Source organism: Martes martes (genome assembly GCF_963455335.1).
Source record: "Martes martes genome assembly, chromosome: 6".
Taxonomy (NCBI): domain Eukaryota; kingdom Metazoa; phylum Chordata; class Mammalia; order Carnivora; family Mustelidae; genus Martes; species Martes martes.
Window position 1 is genome coordinate 93,089,771 of NC_137893.1, and position 27,401 is coordinate 93,117,171.

General features: G+C 40.4%; 1 long non-coding RNA gene across 1 annotated transcript; it reads right to left on the reverse strand.

Annotated features, from left to right (window-relative positions):
• Positions 1 to 469: 469 nt before the first annotated feature.
• LOC308345243 lies at positions 470 to 27,401 on the reverse strand. Its single transcript, XR_013967047.1, has 3 exons — positions 27,056 to 27,401; positions 17,147 to 17,301; positions 470 to 1,561 (listed from the first exon to the last, which is right to left on the reverse strand). It is a non-coding gene; the product is annotated as an uncharacterized lncRNA (long non-coding RNA).

The window sequence follows — 27,401 nt, forward strand, 5'->3', positions numbered from 1 at the left end:
AGCTCAGGTCATAATCCCAGGGTCCTGGTATCGAGTCCCACAGGGGCTCCTGGCTCAGTGGGGAGCCTGCTTCTCCCTCTACCTGATGCTCCCCCTGATTGTGCTCACACACACACTCTCTCTCTCTCTCTCTCTCTGTCACAAATAAATAAATAAAATCTTTTTTAAAAAAAGGAAATGAGGAGCTACTTCAAATAAGGGCAAAATTTCTTTGGAAGGTAAGGGAAATGTTCTAAGATTGGATTGTTCTTGGGGTGCCTGGCTGGTTCAGTTAGTAGAGTAAGTGATTCTTGATCTCAGGGTCATGAGTTCAAGCCCCATGTTTGGCAGAGATTACTTTAAAAAATTGGATTATTGCGATGGTTGCATAACTTTGTAAATCTACTAAAAGTCATTAAATTGTATACTTAAAGATGAGTGAATATTATGTTGTATAAATTATACTTCAATTAAGCTGCTTTTTTTTTTAAGATTTTATTTATATATTTGACAGAGAGAGACCACAAGCAGGCAGAGAGGCAGGCAGAGAGAGAGAGAGGAGGAAGCAGGCTCCCCGCCAAGCAGAGAGCCCGATGCGGGACTTGATCCCAGGACCGAGATCATGACCTGAGCCAAGGCAGAGGCTTAACCCACTGAGCCACCCAGGCGCCCCTAAGCTGCTTTTTTTAAACAAACATTGTGTTCAAGGAAGTCTCTTCTATCCCTCCTTCAACCCTGTTCTCTCCCACCCCCTACAGGAAATTATCTTTATTAGTTCTTGATATATCCTACCAGTTTTCCTTTAACAAATCAGCAAATACCTATGTACTAAGTGATACCTTAAGTGATTTTAAAATGTTGCCTTATGCCTGAGGGGCTCAGTTGGTTAGGCAGTGAACTCTTGATTTCAGTTGGAGTCATTAATCTCAGGGTCTTGAGATGGAGCCCTGCGTGGGCTTCTCTCCCTCTTCCTCCTCCTCTGCTCCTCCCCACGCTGGCATGCAGGCACGTGCGCTCGCTCTCTCTCTCTCTCTCTCAAATAAATAAATAAAAACTTTTTAAAAAATGTTGACTTAAATACCGGTGATTGAGAAAAAATAGATCTAATTGAGAGATGAGGAGAAACCCCCTGTGAACTTTATGAGGAAAGACGAGCAATTCTGAGGAACACAAAAGTTTTAAAATTTATAACATTGGTTTCAATGCACCTCATTATATGTGAAACATATGCTTTCCATTAACTTGAGGGGGGAAGTTACAAATTAAGAAAAAGAAGAAGGTCAGAGAGGGAAATAACAAAATTGCCTCGCGGAAAGGCAGGAAGAAATAATTTGCAGCAGTGGGGAGGGAAGGTTGTAAGAGGAGTTTGGGGGGTGTGTGTGTGTGTGTGTGCATCTTTAGTGTGATTTGCTGAGCTGGAACAGTGACTATCAAAAAGAAAATCTGGTATATTACAAGTTCACCGTGCTTCTGAAGGAGAAAGAAGGCGGGCGGGCATTGGACAGTTCCCCATATTGGCCACGAGGTGGTGACATCCACTCAAGACGGTCCTCTTCTCAGCCCCAGGAAAGAGGAGGTATGGCTGTAAGTACACAATAGTTGAATGTATAGTACACTTTTTTTTTTTTAACAGACTTTATTTTTCGAGCAGTTTTAGGTTTGCAGCAATGTTGAGCAGAAGGTACACAGATTTCCCATGGACCCTCTGCCCTCCCCCACATACGTTGCCCATTATTAAGATCCCCCACCAGAGCGTGGCCTTCGTTATAATTGGTGAACCTCTGTTCACACATCATTATTAGCCAAAGTCTTCCTTTTACATTAGGGCTCATTCTTGGTGTTGTACATTCTATGGGTTTCGACAAATGTTTAACGACATGTACGCACCATTAGAGCATCCTACTGCACAGTTCCACAGCTGAAAATGTCCTGTGCTCTGCCTCTTCATCCCTCCTTTCCCAACCCCTAATATTTTTACTGTCTCCATAATTTTGCCTTTTCCAAAATGTTAGATAGTTGGAATCATACGGCATTTAGCCTTTCAGATTGGCTTCTTTCACTTAATAACATGTATTTAAAGTTTCTCTGTGTCTTGTCATGGCTTACGAGCTCATATATGTATAAATCTAAGAATACAAGCCAGACAGGTAAATGAAAAGCAACAACTCCTCCATGGTTAACATTAACTTTTCCTCTCACTAAATCTTCCAGTTGAGGAATTTCCTGACATGAAAATGGGTTTGGGGGTGCCTGGGTGGCTCAGGCGTTAAGCATCTCCCTTTGGCTCAGGTCATGCCTGGGATCGAGCCCCACATGGGGCTCCCTGCTCGGTGGGAAGCCTGCTTCTCCCTCTCCCTCTCCCACTGCTTATGTTCCCTCTCTCACTGTCTCTCTGTCAAATAAATAAAAAAATCTTAAAGAAAGGAAGGAAGAAAGGAAGGAAGGGAGGAAAAATGGGTTCGGTCTCCAAAGTGAGGAATGGTAAGACATTTTGTCTTCAAGGCAAAACCTAGTTAAACTGTAGTTTTGTTGTCAGTACTTAAGAAATTAATTATCACACTTCGCAGTGTTTCCATGGGGAAGGTTTTGATACAATGAAGCATGCCAAGAGACTATGGTCTCATCTACCCACTCCACCAGGTGGTGGGGATTCCTCCAGCTTCAAGACAGAGTGACAAATTGTAATATGCCGAGGGTAAAAGGTATGGTGGGCTCCTTTTTTCCTTCCCACTTCATGAGGCAGGAACCATCAGCTTTTATTTTCTATGGCGTCTCCAAGAGGATTTTAGTCCTCCCAGTGTCCCCTGCATCGAAAAAATGTATATGACTCCATGATGGCCTTAACATCCCATAACCTTTTTAAGGTTTTCCAAGGGCTTTTTGTTTGGTTAAGTTTGGGGTTTTTGTTAATTATAACAGGAAACGGGTAAAATTCCAAAGAGAAAGTTGCAAAGTTTCAAACAATGCTACAATAAATAGTCTCCCAAAGCGAATTGTCCCTGGTACTCGTTGAAATGTAAATGAATTCAACTTTGATCTTTCTCCTTCTTTTATAGTCCCTCTTAGCTTCGTTCTTGGATGCCCTCCCCAGCTCCTATCCTCTGAGAGATTCCCCATCCTGGCTTCCCCTTTCGACCTCACCTCCTTCTTTTATTTAGTACTTACAGGAAAAGCTGTAGATATTTATAGAGGTTTTGGGATATAAAAAGAACTAAATGAGCTCTAATTACATTCAGAAGAAAACAGATTTTTGGCCCAAGTTTTCCTTCATGAGGAAGGGAGTTAGCGGGGGCTTTTCCTTACTGGAGCAGGAGATAGGATCAGACTGGGGAGTGAAAAACTTAGGCCAAAACCACAAGATACTACAGAGTAGACAGTTCAAGGTCCCACAGTCACAGGATGGGGGTGATGGGGTGCTTAATATATGCTCCATGTCCTGTAAATCCTATCCTATAGTATCGAAGTTCTGCCTCCTTGAGAAATCTCTTCCTATTTAATTATGCGATCCATTTGAATTAGGTGTTTATTTTAAGTCTGAATTAAATATATTGAGGCAGACCTTGTCAGTGCCTCAGCCTTTAGTATGTCCAGGTGACAGATGAGGATCCTTTTGCCCAAAGACTTTATCAAGCCACAGGCGTCCACTTTGCTGCACCTGCTCAGGGGAATGAGTAGATGTTTAGGGAGTAGCCTTTTAAGAAAGACTTATGGGAACTGGTGGACCAGTCTTCCTTTTCCTTCACCCAAACAGAGAATTAGCTCTCAGGTTGTGTTGTGCTAGATCCCAGTGTTCCCAACCAAATCACGTTTCATCTGTTCATGGTGGTGTCTGGCTTGGTAGCATAAACCGTCTTGCTCGCCTTCTCTTTTTTTTTTTTAAAGATTTTATTTATTTATTTGACAGACAGAGATCACAAGTAGGCAGAGAGGCAGGCAGAGAGAGAAGAGAAAGCAGGCTCTCCACAAAGCAGAGAGCCCGATGCGGGGCTCGATCCCAGGACGCTGGGATCATGACCTGAGCTGAAGGCAGAGGCTTTAACCCACTGAGTCACCCAGGCGCCCCTTGCTTGCCTTCTCTTGACTTTCTTCCCCACTTGCTGACAATGTTTCCAGGGGTCCCAAACAGACTACTCACTCTCAAACCCTTGTCTCCCAGGATCTGCTGTTAGGAAAGTCCAGATTAAGAACATATAGACAAATGCGTATATTTTTTAATTGTGCTAAAATACATATAACACAAAATTTACCACTTCAACTATTCTTCAGCATATGGTTCATGGCATTAAGTACATCCACACTGTTGTGTAATCGTCATGACAATCCAGCTCCAGAACTTTCTTATCATCCCAAACTGAAACTCTCTACCTGGTAAATAATAACTCTGCGTCACCTCCTCCCAAGTCACTTTACTGCCCCTGCTTCTCAGCCCCGGTATCTACTGTTCTACTTTCTTCTCCATAAATCTGACTATTCAGGTCCCTCATAAAAGTGGATTTATGTACTATGTGTCCTTTTGTATCCAGCTCATTTCATTTAGCATAACTTCTTCCAGGTTCATCCATGTTGTAAGCATGTGTCCTTTTTTTTTTTTTTTAAAGATTTTATTTATTTATTTGACAGACAGAGATCACAAGTAGGCAGAGAGGCAGGCAGAGAGAGAGGAGGAAGCAGGCTCCCTGCTGAGCAGAAAGCCCGATGAGGGGCTTGATCCCAGGACCTTGGCATCGTGACCTGAGCCGAAGGCAGAGGCTTTAACCCACTGAGCCACCCAGGCGCCCCAGCATGTGCCCTTTTTCAAAACTGAAAATATTTCATTGTATGCAGTACTATATCTGGTTTATCGATTCATCCGCAGATGGACATTTGTTTCCACCTTTTGGCTATTGTGAATAATGCAGCTGTGAACATTAGTATACAAGCAGCTGTTCAGGTCCTTGCTATCAATTACTTTGGTATATAGTCAGAAGTGGAATTGTGGGACAATATGCTAATTCTACATTTGGTCTTTTGAGGAACCTATACTGTTTTCCATAGTGATTGCCCTATTTTGCATTCCCACCAGCTATGCTTGAGGCTTCAATTTTTCCACCTCTTTGTCAAGACTTGTTATTTTCTGTTTATCTCTTTTTTGTAATGGCTATTCTAATGGGTGTGAGGTGGTATCTCATTGTGGTTTTGATTTGCATTTCCCTAATGGTTAGTGATTTGGAACTTTTTTTTTTTTCCCCAGGTACTTATTGGCCATTTGTATATCTTTTTGGGAGAATGGTCAATTCAAGCCTTTTGCCTGTTTTTTAGTCAGGTAATTTGTCTTATTGAGATGTGGGACTAAGTTCCTTATGTAGTCTACATATTAACCCCTTATCTGATGTATAGTTTGTAAATATTCTCTCCCATTCTGTGGGTTGGCTTTTCACTCTTGATAATGCCCTTTGATGCATGGAAGTTTTTAATTTTTATAAAGTCCAATTTGTCTATTTTTTTTGTTGTTGCCTATGCTTCCGGTGTCATATCCAAGAAATCACTGCCAAATCCAATGCCATGAAGCTTTTCCCTGATGTTTTCTTTTGAGAGTTTTATAGTTAGAGGTCTTATGTTTAAATATTTGATCCATTTTGAGTTAATTTTTGTATATGGTATAAAGTAAGAATCCAACCTCATTCTCTGGCAAATAATGTGGTCAGTAAGTTAATTTTTAAAATAAATAAAGCCTCAACCATTATAAAATAACATGAATAGTTTTGTTAAAGACAAGGGGGAAGGATCTACTATCTTTAGTAGTCCTCCTCCATTCTTATTTACATGGTGAATTTCTGGTCAATTATCTGTGCCATTACAAAAGAGCTCATTCAAAGACAGATAGAGAGTGATAATTCTGAAGTCCGTGGGGACTAAATAATGAGGAATGCATGTACACAGATGAGTGGTTTTAACTTCAGTATCTCTTCCCTGACTTTGGAGGGGCAGATTATAACATTTAAGGGATGAAATTCTTCATAGAGGATATGAAGAGGGGCGCCTGGGTGGCTCAGTGGGTTAAAGCCCGTGCCTTCAGCTCAGGTCATGATCCTAGGGTGCTGGGATCGAGCCCCGCATCGGGCTCTCTGCTCAGCAGGGGGCCTGCTTCCTCCTCTCTCTCTCTCTCTCTCTCTCTGCCTGCCTCTCTGCCTACTTGTGATCTCTCTCTCTCAAATAAATAAATGAAATCTTAAAAAAAAAAAGGATATGAAGAAACAAAACATTGTTCAAAAATGGGAGCAAATGAGAAGTGTCTGGTTGGCTCAGTCAGTAGAATATGTGACTCTTGATCTTGGGGTCATGAGTTCAAACCCCATGTTGGTCATAGAGCTTATTTTTAAAAATATAAGCAAATTAGGAAAAAAAATTTTAAAAAGATGAAAGAAAGGAAGGACGGAAGGAAGGAAGGATGGATGGATGTAGGAGCAAGTCTTGCTCTGAGGCCTTAATAGTAAACCTCCAAACATTTTCTTTTTAAGCTTCAAATCATTCCTAGGTCTTGTGAAAAATCTGTCTTTCAGATTTAATATTTTATATCTTTGGGGAAACATTAGAAGATAAGTTTGGTTTAAAAGGTCATAAAGAAGAAAGAAACAAAAAGAGCTTAGAAAGCTCTTTAATAGAGAATACTGGAAAGAGTTTTTAAAGCCTGGAGTTACCTAATGAAAAATTAGTGTTACAATGAGTCACTAAGAGGGAGGTAACAATTTAGAAAGTAAAAATAAGTAGAAGTTCAGGAGTAAACACTTCAGAACCACACATTTCCTCTTTAACCAAAGTTGTCCTCCCATTGGCTCTTTTCTGCGCTCTAAAGTTTTAAAACGATAATATTTCCTGCAAAGGAAAAAAACAATGGGACGGGTACATAGAGTCAATCCCCTTTCTAAATGTCTTCCCTACACTAAGTATGATTATGCTTTGCAACCAATTAAAGAAGAGGTATTTCCCTCAGTGATCAAGCTCCTTGGCTTGGCTGTTATTGCTTCTCGTCCAGAAATGCTCTGAGTGTGTATCAGCCTGGCAAACCCTCCTTCCCCTTGGATAATCATTAACCGGAATATCAAATCCCAGTCACTTACAATTAGATCATGTTGACTTTCCCTTCCAGAAGTACAGCAAGAGTGAAAAAGGAAGGAGGCAATTTAAAGGCCGGCTTCTGTTTCTTCTGACTTTCTAGAGCTGGGTAACTTTGGCATGCTTTCTTCATTTTTCCCAAGAAATAGCCCAAAGATTGTACAATTTGACATCATAGTATTTATAAACAATTATAAGTTTCCCTTAGAGACCCTATGCCCCAAATGAATAACACATTGATGAAAGGCAGGAAGACAAAATAAAAAGGCAGCAAGAAGCCAAGATATATTTATTAGATACGTTACTTATTTTTGTGCTTAGCAATGATGCCAAATATAATGTTTCTTTAGCCAAGTTTGGCTTGAAGTTTCTTATAGTAGAGTTCAACTTCCGTATCTCCCTTCCGTATCTCCTGCTTCTGATCTTGGCAAATATTTCATCAACATACTAAGAAAAAAAAAAAAAACAAACCCGCAACCCCTCCCCCAGCTCCATCTCTCTCCTCTGTATTTTGGATGTTATTCTGTGTCCCCTTAAAGAGCAAGCAGGTGAGATTCCTGGCCCCTCCTTGCCCTCCCCTCCGTCAGCTAGCTCCAAAGCTGGTGAGCAGTTAGGAATGCAATGTGGCTTCTAGGGGGTTGTATCAGATGCTCAGTTAATCACGGCATCAGGGTTCAAATATTTAAGTGTCCAGAAGACAGCTGTGGGCGGCTGAAGCACCAGGCTTCTGAATTCTGAGTCATCTCCCTGGAATGAAAGACACACTGCGAACATGTTCGCACCCACCCAATCTATCTCGACTGCTAGAAGTTGTCTCAGACAAAGCTGGTATTGCACTGCCCTGGTCCTCAGGTTTTTCCTTCCCAAAAACAAACTCTTCTCACTGGGAAGACTCAGCCCTATTTGCTAAAAACTCTGAACCATCAGGAAGTTTTAAAAAAAAAAAAAAAGCCTGTCCTACTGTGGTCCACCTGTTTCAGCATACAAACGCTAAAACTGAACTTTAACCTAGAGTCTACTTCAACCTATCCAGCTATACTGCAAAATGTAATATATGTTTTTTTTAGTAATGAATTAAAACACTGGCAGTTGGCATTGATTGCTAATACTCCTTTGTTTATGTGCATAAACCTACTCTGAACTACCATAGACATTTGCCTTCGTGATGTCATCCCTCTACCATTTTGTTTCTGGATTGTCGTCCTGTGGCATAATTTAACTTGGGCTTCAGTTAAAAAATGCATTAGAATTTAATATGGCTGGGTAAAATAACAAATAGTAAAAATTACATTGAAAGTGAAATATTTGCATTATTTATCATTATTTTAAAATTGTTTTCTCTATTGAGCTCATTGCCTGATAAATATTTACATATAGTTTAACTATGTGTGTGTACAATAGCCACTTTTTTTGAGAGAGAGAGAGAGAGAGAGAGTGAGAGCACGAAAGAGAGTGAACATGAGTTCAGTGCCGGGGGAGGGGCAGAGGGAGAGAGAGAGAGAATCAGTAGCAGGTTCCACACCCAGCACAGGCTCAATATGACCGCCCTGAGATCATGGCCTGAGCTGAAATCAAGGGTCAGACACCCAACTGACTGAGCCAGCCAGGCGCCCCTACTTAGCAACCACTCTTACTAGTTATTACCCTTACTTTGGCCTTACAATCTCCACCCTAAGAGGTATTTGAAAGGGGAAAAAAATGTGTGTGGGAAGGGTGTTGAACAGATCAATGAAATGATATAGATGATCAATGGTCCAACCAGGACTGGAGCATATCTCTGTTCTTTCGTTTGCTTCTTAACATACCCTGACTGATCCAGGTAACCCATTACCCAAAGTAAAATAAAACCGAACACTCCATTCAAGGGGTATTTATTATTCTCCACTGCTGATTTTTTTTTTAAGATAGATTTATTTATTTATTTATTTATTGAGAATGAGAGAGAGAGACTAGAGGGAAGGGCAGAAGGAGAGGAAGAGAGAATCCCTAGCAAACTCCACCCTGAGCAAAGAGGCCGAAGTTGGGCTCGATCCCACGAGCACAAGACCATGACCTGAGCCAAAACCAACAGTTGGACCTTTAACCAGCTGTACCATCCAGGCACCACCTCACTGCTGATTTTTCCCTCCAGAATTCAGCATCATCCTCTGTATAATACATCATTTCCTTGCATTTGTTAACCAGGTCTAATTGTCTTTGCACAGGGGTTTTGTTTTTGTTTGTTTATCCGTTTGTTTTCAGGTCTATGCCTCAGGCAACTTGGCAAAAATCCTTATTATTATTGCTATTAAACGTCACTGGAGCAGGTTTGAGTCTGATGTGACTCTGTCCACCTTGTGCTCTGTACAAAGTTTCCTTGCGAGAAAACCTTATTACAATTGACTTGGTTTCACCAATAACATTTTCTCCATCATGTGCCCAAAGACAATATGAAAGAGAGGTTACCGGAACTACTTATACACTTGTTTTGAGAACTGCGTCTGACCTCCCCCAAACCTCATCTAATCTTATCATGGAAAGGGAAGCAAAACTTGTCAAGGTTTAAGTTCCCATATCTGTCACATAAGGGAACTAGGCGAAATGACATGAAGATCTTTTGAGCTCTATGAATGCTGATTTTTACTTTCTGTAATATTTTAAGACCGTACAGCCACAGAAATGGAATGTATCTTTAGAGATTTATTTTGCATACTTGCTTCTAATGAGATTTCTCCCTTTCAAAAGAGCTTATTTTCCCTATCCCAAACTCCTTACTCAGGGTAGTTAGAGATGGCTTTATATATATCAAATAATCCACGGAACAGTTCATTTCTATGAAATAAAACAAGAACCCAAATCTGGAGCCCAAGTGTCTTTCTTTGGGTTTCCGAAAAAGTTAGAATGAAGTCCAAATTTGCAATGTTTCCAAGTTCAGTGATAAATATTATATTTTTATATAATGTTGGACAGACAGTGCTCCAATGATCATTCTCCCTCCTTTGTTTGGTGACCAGAGAACTAGATCTGATTTGTTATTTACATTTCTTGTCAATGTAATGCAAGAATTGTGTCCCCAGGTGAGTTAGTCTATGATGTTTACTGAGTGAATAATAGCTACAGCTTTCAAAGGTGGGTGTGTGAGGAAAAAGAATGGACATAAAAGATATATATCCTTTTGGGGCAGCTTTCAATCTCAGCAAAAATAGAGACAGATACTTTTGCTTTATCTAAACTGTTGAAATTCACAAGTATGTGCAGTGGTTAGTGACATTATACAAAATTAATACTGTGTGACCAGCGGTCCTTATTGAAACAACTGAGATGGGTTGAGTTGAAGAAAAAAATCTTTTTTGGAGCAATTTGAGTTTTAAAGTGAGGGAGGGACTTGTGTAGGTGGGAGAAGGAGAGGCGTTTTGGGACAGAGGAATGGTATATGGTATGACTCTGGGACAGGTTAAGAGTATGCGGAGAATTATAGGTGATTCAATTTAGAAGGAATAGCAAATTGACTTTCAGTGTTTGATATCTTATTAACTCCCATTCATTTCCTCATACAGAAAATACTAATTACCTACTATGTAACATTTATTGTGCTTGATGGCATGTAACTAGCTATAAATATCATTACTGCGAAGATGAATTCCAAAGAAACAGTGTCCCTTTTTAACTCCATTTTTGTCATCTCCTACTGATGTGGTTTTGGAATATAGGTAAAGGTCGGTGGGGTGAGGTCTGGAGCCAATAACGAAGAAAGAAGTCTTGAGACTTCTTTGGTGGAAAATGGTGGTTTATTAAAGCACAGGAACAGGAAACGGGCAGAAAGAGCGGCTGCCCGGAAGCTATGAGGGATGGTTGATTATATATTAAGGGGCTGGTGGGGGGATAAGGAAAAGGAGGTTTCAACAGAGCTCTCATATGCTAAAGAAGACCTACCACATACAGGAGGCCTTGCCACCCTCAAGTTAAGGTTGTTTTTCCCCTCTAGCAAAACATTAACATTAAGATAGTTGCGAGCCTGGAAGAATGTCACATGTGTCCCACCCAGGAGTGGGGTTGGGGGAGGTTGCTGGGTGTCAGCTTAAGCTCTCTCTTCAGCCAGCCTTCTGCTCCCTCATCAGTACCAAACACGGATGCCACTCTATCACGGAAGGAAGTCTTCCTTAATTTCAGTCTGCCATAAATCAGCGTATAACTGTTAGCTGGTCAGACCGCCTCATATAATCCCAGAGAATGGCCAACAAAAACTCAACTAGAGTGATTAATTCCAATAGGAATTTGTTTACCTAAAGGAATAAAAATCTGAGGCTTTACTATGAGAAAGTAGGCATCCTTCGTTCCCCTGCTTCTTCTCCATCCCTTAGTACGGACTGCTGCGGTTCCAAGCACTATATGCATTCCAAATATAAAGAAATAGGAAGCTGAGAATTTCTATTTATCTGTATCTCATCTGTTAAACTGAGCCACATGGCCAGCCTTAACCACAAGGCGGTCTGGGAAGGGGAGATTTTTGGTTGGGGAAACGGTAGGGAGAAGAAAGTTGGATGGATGTCGAGTGTGCCCCAGCCACAGATTCCAACTCCAAAGTCCTACCTCCCTTTTCTTATTTCTCTGTGTGAGTTGCGGTCATTCATAAACACATCCACAACTGCAGATGGATGGGCTGAGTATACATGTTTGGGAGTGAGGGCTGCTCCTGATCAAAGAAGAGCTGAAAAGAACACTTCATGCCACCTGGGTTCAGAGAGAACAAATAAAAAATACTCAAACCTGTCCCTGGGAAGATTTACCTCTCCCTAGCATTTATATGCTAAAATTCTGGTTTACTGTTTTGTTAAAAATATATCTATTGCCTTTCCAGACTGCAGCTACATTGAGAAAAAGCTACTTTCTATTCCTTTGTTCTCCACGGATGGCAGACTACCAGAGAAGAGAGAGATTGGTAACAGGATCACTCTTCTAGGCGGGATATTTACATTTGGATAGATAATTATCCCATCAGACTCAACAGGTGTAAAGCTCACATCCTTATCTTACTCTTGCCCTTCTGGAACTACTTCCTAGCCCCTACAAATGCTTCCCTTATCTGGCTTCCCTATTTTTGTTACTGGCACTATTCAATCGCTCAACCCTAAAGCTCAGAGTCATATTGACAATTTCTCCATCGCATCCTTCCTTATAGTCCCCGGAAGTCCCAAAAGGAAAGAAGCAAGAGTATGGTGCTAAAAATATGTTTGAAGACTGGCTCCTGGCTGGCTCAGTCAGAAAAACATGTGACTCTTGATCTCGGGCTCAAGAGTTCAAGCCCCACATTGAGCATGGAACTTACTTTAAAAAAGTAATAAAAATAAAAATAAAAATATGTTTCAAGAAATAATGGTTGACACTTAATAAAAAAAGATACATAAAAGAACACTTGAAAAGATAGTCGGTATGGTTAACCATTAGTGAGGTGAAAATTAGAACCATAATGGAATAGCATCTCAAATCTATGAAAATGGCTTTAACAAATACTGACAGTACCAAGTGCTAAACTCTCTCATACACTGCTGGTGGGAAAACAAAATGGGACAGCCATTTTGGAAAGCCATTTGGCTGTTACTTACAAAGTGAAACATAGCCTTGCCATATGACCCAGCAATCCTCTCCAGCGGTACTCACCCTAGAAAAACGGAAGCTATGCTCACGCAAAAATTTCTACATGGATGTTTTTAGTCGCTCTATTCATAATAGCCACAAACTGGAAACAACCCAAATGTCCTTCAGTGGGCGAATAGCCAAACAAGCTGTGGTGCATTCATCCAATAAAATACTACCCAGCAATATAAAGAAACAAACGACTGAAACAGGCAGCAATTTGGATACATCTCAAAAGCATTATGCCGAATGAAAGAAGACAGTCTCAAAAGCGTATGTACTGTAGAAATGCATTTATATCATTCTCAAGAGGACAGAGCTATAGGGTTAAAGAACAGATTAGTGATTGCCATTGTAGGGATAGGGACATGGTGTGACTATAGAAGAATAGCCTGACAGGCTTTGGCGGGGGCGGGGGAGGCGGTTCATGGAACTTTTCTGTCTCTTGATTGTGGTGGTGGTTATACTGATCTCTACAATTATGTCAATGTTCATACAACTGTACACCAAAAAAGTACTTCTTAATATATCCTAATTTAAGAAAGGGAGAATGTATCATTGTTACTCTTCACACAAACAATTCAACAGATGGAAGTAGAAGAGAGCTATTCTAGTGAACTCTCAGTAGAGAGCTACTCTAGTGAACCGGCCATGGGCGGCTGCCAGAACGTTACAGAAAGAATGGAGAGGATTGGCTAATCTGGACATTTGGTTAAGTGGAAGTGTGTTAGGAGAGCCTCTGCTCCACTTCTATAATTTCACTCTTTTTTTTTTTTTAAGATCTATTTATAATTTGAGAGAGAGAGAGAGAGAGAGCATGGGAGCAGGGGGAAGAGCAGAGGGAGACTCCCCATTGAGCATGTAGCATGATGAGGGACCATGACCCCTCAGATCATGACCTGAGCTGAAAGCAAGAGAGATGCCTAACTGACTGAGCCACCCAGGTGCCTCTTTACACTCTTCCTTTAAACACACACACACACACACACACACACAATATTTTGATACTTTGAATTCTCAAATTAAAAAAAAAATTCTGTAGAAATATCTTTCATCCTTCCTTTTAAAGATTTTATTCAGTTATTTATTTGAGAGAGAGAGAGAGAGAGCATGCAAACCCACAAGTAGGGGGAGAGGCAGAGGAAGAGGGAAAGCAGACTCCCCGCTGGGCAGGGAGCCCCCCCCCCACCCCCCACAACACAGAGCTTGATCCAGGAACCCAGGATCATGACCTGAGCTGAAGGCAGACATTTAACCAACTGAGCCACCCAGGCACCCCCTTCTTCATCTTTTGATTACTAAAAATCAGAAACACTTTTTCAGTGCACACAAACTCCCAGATATGCTTTACTTTCTATACAGGATGTTTCAAATTCTTTCCCAAGTCAAAGTCCTTGGTTCCTCTCCACTGCCTTCACTTAAACTTGATGACCCTTGTTACCCTCCTGTGGGGGGTCAGCTCATCTGGCTAAGCTCTCCATTGCCCAAAAGTAACCTACCAACTCTGTCACTCTTCCAGGGGCTCACCGTTTTCACACAATGCATGATGGGTGACAGAATGGAATAGTAACACCAGGGGAACATTTACTTGCACCTCAAAAATAATTTTGAATATGAGCTCCACTGAGGTCCGGCCTTGAGAATGTTCCTTCTGGAGATAGATGAAGAGACACCTATCATAGAAATTTGAGCAAACTTTCCACCTTCCTACTTCCTTGTGTCTATCATCTTTTCCCTCTCCAAAAGTCTCAGAAGAAGGGGCCCTTCTCAAAGGCTAACAATCCTTCCACAGTTCCCACAGTCCAAATCTCTTCCTTTGTGCAACGGAGCACATTTTCCTATGCTCCAAAACCATTTAATCTTGTGTAGTCATTTCTGTGAACATTTGGAGATTTAAGAATGAATAGAGAGAGGGGGATATATTTTCATTCATTATCTGTGGACATTTGTTAAATCATTCTCCAACTGCTTCTTTCAGCATGAACAGATAATTTACCTTTTCTAAAGAGAGTGATTTACCTTTTCTAAAGAGATTTATTTACTATCCCTTTACTATCATTATTGCCTTATTCAAAGACCTTTCTCTTGGTATGTAGAGATTCCATCTAAGGATAAAATGCTATTAAGAGTGTTTCTGTCTGGGGCACCTGGGTGGCTCAGTGCGTTAAGCCTCTGCCTTCGGCTCAGGTCATGATCTCAGGGTCCTGGAATCGATCCCCGCATTGGGCTCTCTGCTCAGCAGGGAGCCTGCTTCCCTCCCTCTCTCTGCCTGCCTCTCTGCCTTTTTGTGATCTCTGTCAAATAAATAAATAAAATCTTTAAAAAAAAAAAAAAAAAGAGTGTTTCTGTCTATGTAAGCCAACAGGTGGGAATCTGAAGCCATTTGAGGTGTAAAGAACAGGAGCCCGAGGTCTGTAGAAGCAGCTATACAGGATGGAATGTCCTCAAATATTCTCACACTGGAAGTTTTCCCACATGACCATGAGCATGTAAGGCATAATGTTGAAGAGAAATCTGTCAGAGAAATCATAACTGTGGCATATATATTTTTTTTGTTTTTCTACAGAACTCTTTGAGGTTCTGACTGTTACTCCATGAGAGGAAGCTTTAGGACGAAGTCTTGGACCGGAGAAACAGGAAGAGACCGCAAGAAATGCCCACTGTCTCAACTATCTTCAGCTGTCCCAACTCTGACCTGAAAGGAACCCAATATTAGTCTGTTAGGAAGCAGGGCATGGGGACTGTCTGGCCAGGAATGGATACTAGGAAGTGGCTGAAAGCCTTTGGGCCTTTCTTCTCCCACACTTTACACCCACTCACAAGCCCTTCTTGGCAGTCAGGACTTTGAGCTCATCAGACCCAAGTCTGGCCTTGTGGAAGAAATAACAATACCTATACCAAGGACATTGGGCAGAGCATAAGAATAAGGAGAAAGTTTTGGCTTAACTGCTGGATGCCTATTTTTAAATGAAGTATTTAGCATGGAGAGATCTCAAAGTCAACACTGGCTAATTGTGACAGCGTAGCTTTCTGAAAAATGACTTCACTTCTGAGTTGAAACTTTATAAATGTACTTTTGCCCCCACCCACCTAGCCACCTTTCTGAGGGGAAAAAAATTTTTCCACTACATAATTTCCTTTCCCAAGTCTCCTTATCACTTTAAAAATTCTATTCATTCATTCATTTATGTGTCTATCTATCTATCTATCTATCTATCCATTTAGAGAGTGCAGGAGAATATGAGTGGGTGAGGAGCAGAGGGAGAAGGAAAGAGACGATCTCAAGCAGCTCCCCCTACTTAGCACGGGTGCCCTGAGCAGGGCTCGATCTCACCACCCTGAGATCATGACCTGAGCCGAAATTAAGAGTCCAGTGCTTAACCAACTGAGCCACCCAGGTGCCCCTCTCCTTTCCACCTTAAAACAATGACGACACTGCATGAGATGTGATTTTCTGTGAGAAAGGCAAATGAAGAGCTGATTCTGCAAAATACTTACTCTGCCCTTACTCCATGCAAAGCAATGCTAGTCACCTGGGCTGCAAGCGGCAAGGATTCTGCACACCTGCCCTTCTGAAACTTAGCCCCTAGAGTAGTCTTCTTCTATCTTTTTACACTAACTTCCCTCCAAGGAAATATCTTATATATTTTTTTCCCTAACCACCTCCATCATGAAATTTTACTACCACAGAGATATATGTGTCTACTTTTTTTTTTTAAGATTTTATTTATTTATTTGACAGAGAGATCACAAATAGGCAGAGAGGCAGGCAGGGAGGGTGGGGGGAAGCAGGCTCCCTGCTGAGCAGAGAGCCCAATGTGGGGCTTGATCCCAGGACCCTGAGATAATGACCCGAGCAGAAGGCAGACGGTTAACCCACTGAGCCACCCAGGCGCCCCTGTCTGTTTTTATATTGTGTCTACTCTCTGTGCTTTCTACAAAGATTTTTTTTTCCCCTTCCAAGAACCAATTTTTACCTTTGGGTTGATTTTATCTTTGTGAAAAATGCATGCTCTAGGGCAAAGAGAGATGATAAGCAAAGAAAGAAGAAAAGTAATTGTGATTGACATGGAGGAAATACAAGAGGCTAAACGTTAAGGCATGGTTACTTTTTAAATTTTTTCTTTAAATTCTTTTTTTTTTTTCTTAAGGTTTTACTTATTTGACAGAGAGAGACAACCAGAGAGGGAACACAAGCAGGGGGAGTGGAAGAGGGATAAACTGGCTTCCCGCTGAGCAGGGAGCCCAATCGGGGCTCAATCCCAGAACCCTGGGATCATGACCTGAGCCGAAGGCAGACGCTTAACGACTGAGCCACCCAGGCGCCCCTTAAATTCTCATTAGTTAACATACAGTGCAATATTGGTTTCAGGACAGTATGGTTGATTTAGATAGAGATACCCAGTTGCTTTCACTGAGGGAAGGAGAAACCGGAAACAATGAATTGGCAGGCTTTCCTTACCTCTCTTTCTCCTCTGCCGTGCTTGGTGGGGAATATTGGGCTGTTGAATTGTCCTGTGCTCCTCTGCACTTGTAGGCAAGCCCCAGGGAGGGAATCCCATAGCTTTCTGGTCTCATTTTCCCTGGAGCCCAGTTATTTAAGTTCTTCATCTGAAACTTGAAAGGCAAAGAAAGACTGAATGTAGCCCACAATGTACAAATAACTTCCCTATTCCTGTTTTTCAAACAAACTCATTCGAGTTTGCAGTCATTCGGGGAATTCAGTATTCTTGGTCATTTATTTCTGTGCAGCTGGGGAGGCCGTTGCTCTTAGTAAGGATGTGAGGCTATCAGAGATAAATTTAACTTGTCATGATTGTGCTGGAACAAAGCATGTATAATTGCATAGTGTTCTCTGCACATAGGTGTGCTCCAGAAAAATAATAAAGACGGGATGGTTGAATGCCGAAAAGCCATATAATGCTCTGATTATATGCCCTGGTCTGGGTTTTACAGTCCAGACCTCTGTTTGCGAATTAACAGGTAATGTAACTACTCTAAGACTCAGTTTACCCCTATGTAAAATGAGAATAATGACACTATCATACTTGGTGTTATAAGGAATAATGAAAGTAATATATGTAATTATTTATTATAATACTTAGGGTGTAGTAAGCCCTCTATAAACAGCTGCTGTTATTATAACTGTTTCTGTAAGCCAACCATGTTTTGTTTTGGTAATGCTTCCTAATTTTGCTTCTTCTTTTTTTTTTTTTTTTTACTAAAGACATTAAAATTTGGTTGAAATCAAAGCGGAGTCTCTGGTATTTAATCACAAGTATGGCATTTTGTCTAATATATCTTGGTAACATTTACCCTTCAGTTACATTTGTTTATACTTCTTTTTTCTAAATTGATCTGTTACTGGGGCTCCTGGCTGGCTCAGTGGATAGAGCATGTGACTTCTCATCTTGGGGTTGTGAGTTCGGGCCCCATGCTGGGTGTAGAGGTGACAAAAATAAAAAATCTTTTTAAAAAATAAAAATTAATTAATCTCTTACTTTATTTTCCTCCTTTGGCTGCTTAGTTACACTTTGTAAGTGAAATTTTTACTACCTTTCATCAGCGCTATGAGATGGTGAATTAAATACTAGATCTACAACGTTAGTCCTTGAAGAGGCTTGCATAATTTGAGTCCTTGAACATTCAACAGCAAACCGTCTGTCTTCCCAATTCCTCCCTGAATCTCTATCAGCTCTGAGATCCCGATCTGGCTTAGTAGTATCACCAACCCGATAATAGTCTATACCAATCCTCAGGGCTATCTCTTCCCACACACAATCCAATTTCTCATTGTGTCTGTATGGTGTTTCTGTTGTGTGTTCCTGCCTCACCATTCATTTCCCACACTTATTCAAGTGTATTTCCTGAAGAGAGGTGTCATTTCCACATGCCAGACATATGTTCAAGCACAGTGGAATGGGCATCCATTGTGTTTGGGGCCACCCGGCATATTTAAACACCTTTCCTATCTTTGCGATAGCTCTTAGCCTGTTTAGTTAGGAGTCAGAAATTCAGTGAGAGCCAGATCTGGTTTTGTGGGGCATGAAGCCAATACAATTTAGGGGGCCTCCTTCAATAAAAGGCAACAAAATCATGAATTTAAAATTAGGTTTAAAAATTAAATGCTTATTTCAAATTAGAAAAAAAATCAAAACAAGTTACAAATTTTAAAAAGCTGACCAGTACCACAACTGTCACAAATCCAGAAAAAATAATTCTTTTTGATTGCCTCTTCACATGACAGTGATTTTGTAATATTTTTTCTACAAGAGAATAGAAAGTGCGGCACCTGGCTGGCTCGGTCAGTAGAGCGTGTGACTCTTAATCACAGGGTTATAAGTTTGAGCCCCATGTTGGGCATAGAGATTACTTAAAAATAAAATCTTAAAAGAAATAGAATAGAAAGACATTTTAGTCTTTCTTTTAACAAGGTTGGTCAAGAAAAAAATTTTATTGATGGTTTAGAAAGTTTCTTTAAATCATTTTGTGTACATTTAGTAAGTGTGGTGGGGAAGACAGAGTTACAGTTATGGTATCTTTCTTCTGCAAATTATCCCAAACCTATGACATTTCCAGGACTCTCCCAGGGCCTTGGAGGGGCTCTGTGCACGTGAGGGGTCCTAACACTCCAGCTTCATCCGCGCCATGTTCATGCCATCTCTCCATGCATTGAGGCTTCAGCAATCAGCTATAATTGTAAAGATTTCACCCCAGAAGCAAACAAAGGCAGGAACCAGGAGCCTCTGCAATCTTCCATTTCACAGGAATGACAACAGCGGCGTTGGTCTTCCAGAACCTGCTTGATGAAATTTCTTTGTTGGATCCTGGAATAACTGGCACAGACTATGGTGCTCTCTCCCCCAAGCAGCCTCATGATACAATGTGGGCAGTGATCCTGGCTGCAGAGCCTCTAGAAAGCCTGACTTTCTAGCCCTCTTGGAGATTCCATGAGGTCCCAGACATACTTTGTTAGATTTAAATTATTTTCCAGGCACCTGGCTGGCTCAGTCAGTGGAGTATGATGCTCTTGATCTCGGGGTTGTGAGTTCAGGCCCCACATTCGGTGCAGAGATTCCTTAAACATAAAATATTTTTTAAAAATTTTTTAATAAATTTAATGATTTCTGTCTGCACTTGCGAGAATAGTTTCTGTTTGCAACTGCAAATCCTGACTGTTACATGTGAGACTGTGCTCTGCGGGGCAAAGGCTGGGGCTGAGGCATCACGAGCCCACCTGAGAGAATGGAATAATCCAGGGATGGAGAAATGAATCCGAGTAGAGTGCACAGGAAAAAGCTAGCATCCAAATTCTAGAAGAGTAAGGATGAAGGTCAAATGCCTGGGTCTCCAAGTCGAAGGTCGAAGTCAGGGAGCCAATAATCTTGATTGGTGAAAAGAGATGAAAGCAAAGGAGATTGAGAAAAGGCAAGGAAAGGTAGGTTAAGACTTCGTTTGTTAGGCCTGTAGTGGGGTGGTATATAGGAGGGTCGGGGAAGGGGGTTGCTTGAAAAGCAGTAGGATGCTGGCTAATACTATAACTCAGACTTTCATTAGCTTGCACTTGGACACACAAAAGCCTTCTAACCTTCTCCCGCCCTGTTTACCGTAAGTTGATTACGTGAATCCACTTGGGGCCAGGGTCATTGCCCTACTTAAAATCAACTGTGGCTCCACACTGCCCATAGAACACCACCAAACTCATTAGCCTGGCATTTCTGACCCTCTCTCATCTAGGTCAGTCCATTTCTCCAGCTTATTCCTCATGTATCTTCTCGTACTCCACACCAGAGCTTTGCTTAACGTGCATTTCATTTTGCCATGTGTGTGCTGTTCCTTCTTCCAGGGAACCCTCCCTGTCACTTCTCAGCACATCCAAACCCCCTTGTCTTTCAAAGCAGTTCAAATGCCACATTTTTAGCAGTAACATTTCTTCCCCTGGAGCTTAACACCAATGATACTTCTCACGGTACTTTTCGCCTTCCTTTTTGCATTATAGTTATTTAGGCACATATTTTTATCTCTAAGAAACCATGAAGTTACCTTGATCAGAATTCTTGGCACAGTACCTCGTGTAATAGAGGTGCCCCAAAAAGTGTCAAACAGAGAATCCAACGAAGCAACTCCTGACACATGATTCTCTGTAGAACCTAAAACATGTGATGGTGGCTGAAGGTGTGGTAGGAAAAGTGGAATACAGTGATTACACGTATGTCTGTTAAGTGTTCACTAATTTATTTAAGATCAGAATTCTAACTTACCAAAACCACTTTCAGCCTTGGTTTTAATAATCTTTAAAAAAAGATATTGGGGGAGGAGGGAGGAGGGACACTAAGCAATAACTTAAGAACATTCTCCTTACTCTTATTTAATTGCAAGATAAACACCTCCCACAGCAATTTGTAATGCAGGGAGCACTTGTGTCCATGTGGGGGGAAAAATGAGTTTTGCTCTTTGCTTCTGCTGGACGTAGTCACATAAGTAATTGCACTTCAACAAACCGAGTAATAGGAATGTATTTTTTTAAAGGTCACCTTAAGAAAAACGAAAAGAAAAAAATGACATTCCTTTAATTTCTCAAATAGAATTATTTTTTGTTTTAATTAAATACTTTGTTCTACCAGCAACACTGCCCCAAATTTTGATTAGCAACTGATAGTCTTGTTCTACTATAAAAATCTAAGAAATTTTAGTTTCTCAGATTCTGTGCAAATAAAATTATATTTCTTTGACAACATGTTAAATAAGTGAAGCAATCTCAGATACCTGGGTGGCTCAGTCAGTTAAGCGTCTGCCTTGGGCTCAGTTCATGATGCCAAGGTCCTGGGACCAAGACCTGCATCAGGCTCCTTCCGTAGCAGGGAGTCTGCTTCTCTTTTTGCCTGCCCTTCCCCCTGCTTGTGCACTCTCTCTAATGAATAAACAAAATCTTGAAAAAAAAAAAAACCCGAATGAAGCAGTCTAAATTTCAAATCTTTTATTGAGGTTCTTTTGCATGACTTCCCTATATAGCTCTTGGAGTGATGCTTTTCCTTATTAGAAATTTATAGGAAATATCCTTGGGATATTTCCCTTATCAGTGTAAATCCTACATATATCAAACATACTTTTAAAAGGAGGAATAGTGAATGATAAAGAGAAGCTTCTTCAACATAAAATGTCTATGAACATGAAATAACTTTAGTAGAATAAAGAAGAAAAATTCTGATAATAAAGTATTTCAATCTCTGCCCATATTTGGGGTAAAGAAAATGAGATTAAAACCTAAACCCAAAGTTTTGGGAATTCATTTGTCTGGGGCCAAATTTTTCTTTTCCATTAACGCCTATCTGGGACACTTAAAATATAACCTTAAAATACTTAAAAACAAATTCTAATGTGGGATCCAAACAAAGCAAATGAACCATTAGATAGATTTGGAGGCTTCAGTGTCAATAAAGTTAGAAGATAGGGAAGGTGAGTGGTGAGGTAGGAAGTGAAATCATTTTGCTACTATTTTTATAAAATTCAGAAAATTAATTTCCCCCACCTATAGCAAGAGATTCAGTTATTTACTATAAACAGGGAAAGATATCTAAGATTTTTTGAAAATGCCACAATTTTTCTCAGTTTGTTTGAATACTTTCAGATGTATATATTCCCCAGATATAGAAAACACACTGTGTGAAATATAATTTAGCTTTCTGTCGGTAAGTCAAGATTGTTATCATTCTTTTGTAATGTATCATAAATGAAGTCTCTGGAGGCCATCAGGCTGAAAGTGAATTTATGCTCTAGGAGCTATTTTCTTTCATAAATCCTTTGTATTTGCTGTTAGGCTTTAGAGCATTTAAGGCCTATTGGGAAAGGAGGTCTTTATTAGGTTGGTCCATGACATGGCCAATCTGTTCATCATTTTTAACCTATTAAACATCAGTTTCACCCAGCTTAACCTAACACAATCAAAAGTCAAAAGCTGAAAAGGTTTTTTTGGTCAGCTGTCTTTATCAGCATCCGGTGACATTTTCAGTGCTCTTACCATCTTCAAGGTAATGAGATACAGGCTTTGCCGAGCCACCTTTTCCTGTCCCCACACACAGCTGAGGGATTCCTTATTTCCTTCACCCACCGTTGCCTGGAGCTCGTGGTCTTGTTTTCCATCACTACTATCTCACTCAAGAAAATAGAGCCACACCTCTAAGAGAATGTCATTCTGCCCCGAGGGCTTCCCTGGCAATATCATTTTTTGATCCCCTATTTCTGGTCCACTGTCATCCAAACCCCACCTGCTGCTTTGTATTGAATTAACTTGTAGTACAGTATGAGGAAAAATACTTGGGATTTTAAATCTCTGAGATTTAGAGCGAGGAGAAATCTTAGCAATTACTTAGTCTGTTGTATAATGAATATGAGAATCAAGGGTTGCAGGTTCCCCCTTTCAGCCCAATTTTCACCTGGTCTTCCATCCTCCTCGATGCTGCCAGTGTGTTTTGGCAATGGGCTTGACCTAGCCGTGGGGATGATCTCACTGGTTCAGAATCTCAGTCTAAGCCAATTTGGTCAGCTAGGTCCTTGTTATTAGGATGGGTGTTGTGGGCTGAATTGTGTCTCTCCAGAACTTACATGTTGAAACACTAAGCCCCAGTCCCTCAGAACATGACTGTATTTGGAGATAACTCCTTTAAAGAGGTAATTAAGTTAAAAGTAGTTCACCAAGGTGGGGCCCCGATCCAATACGACCAATGCCCTTATAAGACAAACATTTGAATACAGACAAGGATAGAGGAAAGAGAGGAGAAGGAAATTGCCTTCACAACAGGGAGAAGTTCTTTTTCTCCCCGTGGTGAGGTGGAGATGTGAAGCTTGTAAATTCTGCAGCCAGATTTTCATCAAGAGGGCTGCTACTCTGAAAACGAGGGAACACTCAGAGACGAGCATAGCCAGGAAAATTGTGACAACAGTTGCTGGATTTACTTAATGAAGCAGACCTCAAAGCCTGCTCAATCTCTGACGTTCTGGTTTTGTGAGCCAATAAATTTTCTCAGTTGTTCAAACAAGCGAAAACCAAGTTTTCTGTTACGGTCTCTGTCATGTTTGATAAGTGACCTACCCCTTCATTTTACAGGAGAAGCCTGAGGCTTCTTTGGATCTAAGGGACCTCACTGATGTATCAGAAATTTCTTGTTTTGAGTTATTTAGTCTATCCTCAACAGAACCAGCTTAAAGATTGAGGGTACATACCTAAATGGTAGGAACTTTAAGAAGAGTACAAGTGAAGAGTTTCACAAACGGGATGAGGAAATCCTCACTCTTATATGATCAATCCAGAAAGGCTAAAGGCAGAATTGGAATTATTGGAAAAGGAGGAAAATAATCGGAAAAGTAGCTTTGGGGGTCAGTAGGTCAACTCTTATGTCCCTGCCTCTAGCATCCTCGTGTCTTTAGAAGGCACCGTAGTAGGAATGTATTTTTTAGAGATCACCTTAAGAAAAACGAAAAGAAAAAGATGACATTCCTTTAATTTCTTAAATAGAATTATTCTGTGTTACCCAACATGTAGCCCCTCTCTGCCTTTCATTGCCTGCCTGCTTCTGCGTCTCAAGGTTCCTGTGCTGCTCCAAACATTCTTCCACCTGGGAGTAGCCCACTTGCACTGCTGCCTAGAACACGTGAATTCCTATATTTATGCTCTCTGCTGTGATCTCGAAGGCATAACTATATTTTCAAAGTAGCTTTCATATTTTTTAAGTGTTTTATGAGAATGTAGATCACGGTGATTACTTTTTTTTCATTTATTTTATTTTATTTAAATTCAGTTAATTAACATATAGTGTATTATTTCAGAGGTAGTTTTCCATGATTCATCAGTGTTATATAACACCCAGTGCTCGCTCCATCCTGTGCCCTCCTTAATGCCCATCACCCAGTTACCCCATCCCCTGCCCACGTCCCCTCCAGCCACGGTCAGTTTGTTTCCAATGATTAAGAGTCTCTTACGGTTTGTCTCTCTCTCTCTCTCTGATTTGCCTTGTTTTATTTTCCCCTCCCTTTTATAGAAAAAGCATATTAAACATTTGAGGAAGTGGGAATTTTACTATATTTGCCTACTTTGGACTTCTTGACAGCTTCAAGCCACTCAATCTCATTTACATTTGTTCTAGAATGTAGAAAGTGTCACACTGAGATATTCTCATTTTATACATTTTAGGCATAATTTTGTGAATGAATTCTTTCTTTTAAATCTTGGCTGGCTAAATTATAAATAGGGATTATCAGTCAAATTTAAATTTTATCTCTAAAAAACATGTTATAAGTGTAATGAGAGCAAGAAAATCTTAGAGCTTAGAATTGTGGCAGATAGTACACGACAAATAAATATCCATTAAATATCTGAATGAATAATTTTTTTGCTTTTGTTTAGTTTTTTTACTCCCTTTATCTGAATGGATGATTTTTGACACAATTTTGTGATGTGTTTGTGCATTGCAAGTTGACGAATAATTTTATGTAAAAAGATGATCTCTCAGGTCAGTTTAATATCAAATTTTCAAATAATATATATAACAAGAAAAGACAAACTGGGCTATGAAGTTGGTGGGCTGTACACAGGATGCTATTATTTGAACATGGCAATCAGTGGCAGAATTGGACAGATAGCACACAAGGCCTTGGATTTTTGCATACCATTATGCAAGGAACCCATGGAAGGTATCCTTTTCTCCCAGGATAGGGAGGAGCAGTTAGAGTTATAGGTCTTCTAAATTGCTATATTGTCCTCTTCTTTATGGTGTCATCACTTTCTTGTCACCCTTCTGTATGTTGTGGCTCAAATCAATAAAACCACTCCTGGTTTTTACAGTTGACATGGATAGAGTGTCACCCTTGTCTTCTAATGGCTTCCAAGTTTGCTTTAGGGTCACACTACTGAGTATTTAAGCAAAACAGAAGTTACAGATCTGTATGATTCTGTGCTAGGAAAATCTAAGAACTTCTGTTTGTTTTTTAATAAATTAGGCATAGTCAAAATCCTGCTTCTGTTTTTGTTTTGATAACTTAAATTTTCGTGATTAGTTCTTTTCCGCTGTTCTTATTTAATGATTTCAGAGTTTGAATTGTTCAGGGTTTCCGTTGCTTATTACTTTAAAATACAATTAACATTACATCTAAATGTATGTCCAACCCCCCTTTCTAGTCAGGAACTTGATATGAGAAAATTATCATTTTATTAGGATCAATTTACTAGGCCATTCATATTTTTCTGGAAACCATGGTCTAGAAATTGGATGTGAATGGTCTGGAAACTGCAGTCTAGAATTTCTGCATTTGTGATAGAAAATCCTAAATATTCAGAACACCAGCTTTTGAAGTTAGCCAAAAATAGTCACGGAAGCACTAGGCTGACTTTGTATTTTAATATACTCTATGCCTTCTTTCTTCATGCCAGAAGTGACACACACACAAAAAGTTTCCTTAAGAAAATGTTAACTACTCGATCAAAGAATGAAAAGAAAAAGGAATTTAAGTTTCATTCAGAAATGTCCATCCATGCTTCACTGTCCTTAGCTTAGCTTTCTTCTCTTAATTTAGTGTATCAAGTGTTCCTTCTGCACAGATACTTGAAGACAACACGGATTAAAAAGAATGTGTCCTGTTTCTGAGTATACCTAGTAAGGATTAAAAATGGTGCCTTCTGGCAGCCAATCAGCTGTAATTTTTTTAAAAAAGTATTTTATTTATTTATTTGACAGAGAGAGATCACAAGTAGGCAGAGAGAGAAGAGGAAGCAGACTCCCTGCTGAGCAGAGCACCCCCTCACCCCCATTCGGGGCTCGATCCCAGGACCCTGAGATCATGGCCTGAGCTGAAGGCAGAGGCTTAAATCCACTGAGCCACCCAGGTGCCCTGTAATTTTTTTTTTCTTTCATGCTCAGCATTGACGTAACAAGGTCAATCTAATCTCCTAGCCAAGTTTTACTAACTGCAACTCCAGGGGGAGAAAGTTCTTTCTGATCTTTGCTGGTCTAAAAACTACAGCCATTGAATAATTTCCATATTAAATTACATGGTAAACAAGTTATCTCCAGTTTTAGGCTATCAAGAAGACTTTGACAAAGCACTTTGTATTTCCATTTGTTCCCTAGGGCAACGGTTTTCTGCTCAAACTGCCATTATCATTTCCAATCACTGAGCTCTAAGACATTAAATAAGACGAGGAAAGTATTGATGGCATTCTGGCATCCAACAAGAAGCCATTTAAAATCCCTGGAAGTGCACATAAACTTTTTTGCAGAGTCTAGGAAATAGCGGATCAAGTGAAATTTCAGTCCAAGATCATGAAAAAACAACAAAAATCAACAGACAAAACTAAACAGCAATAGTAAACAAAAATTACCCTTCATTTGTAGCCTCCTTCCTGGCTGCAGATTGCAGATCTCGTGCACATGCCAGAAGCGGCCAGCCGGGTCTCATGACTCACAGGCACATGATGCTTCTGCCGGGAGCACGGACAGGTGGCTCCAGATTGGATCAGTTCACCAGCTTTGTTCTGGGATCTCAAATATATCACCCAGGGGGTGGTGGAAAACGATGCCGTTTGAATCTTTCAACAAACGCTTACAGATTCAAGGTAACTTTGAAAAAGGAAAGAAAATGAACTTTCTGAAATCAAGTAAGTTATGTGACCACAAGCTCAGTTTGAAAGAGTCACTTTCAGGGATGATCTAGGTAAGATCTAGGTC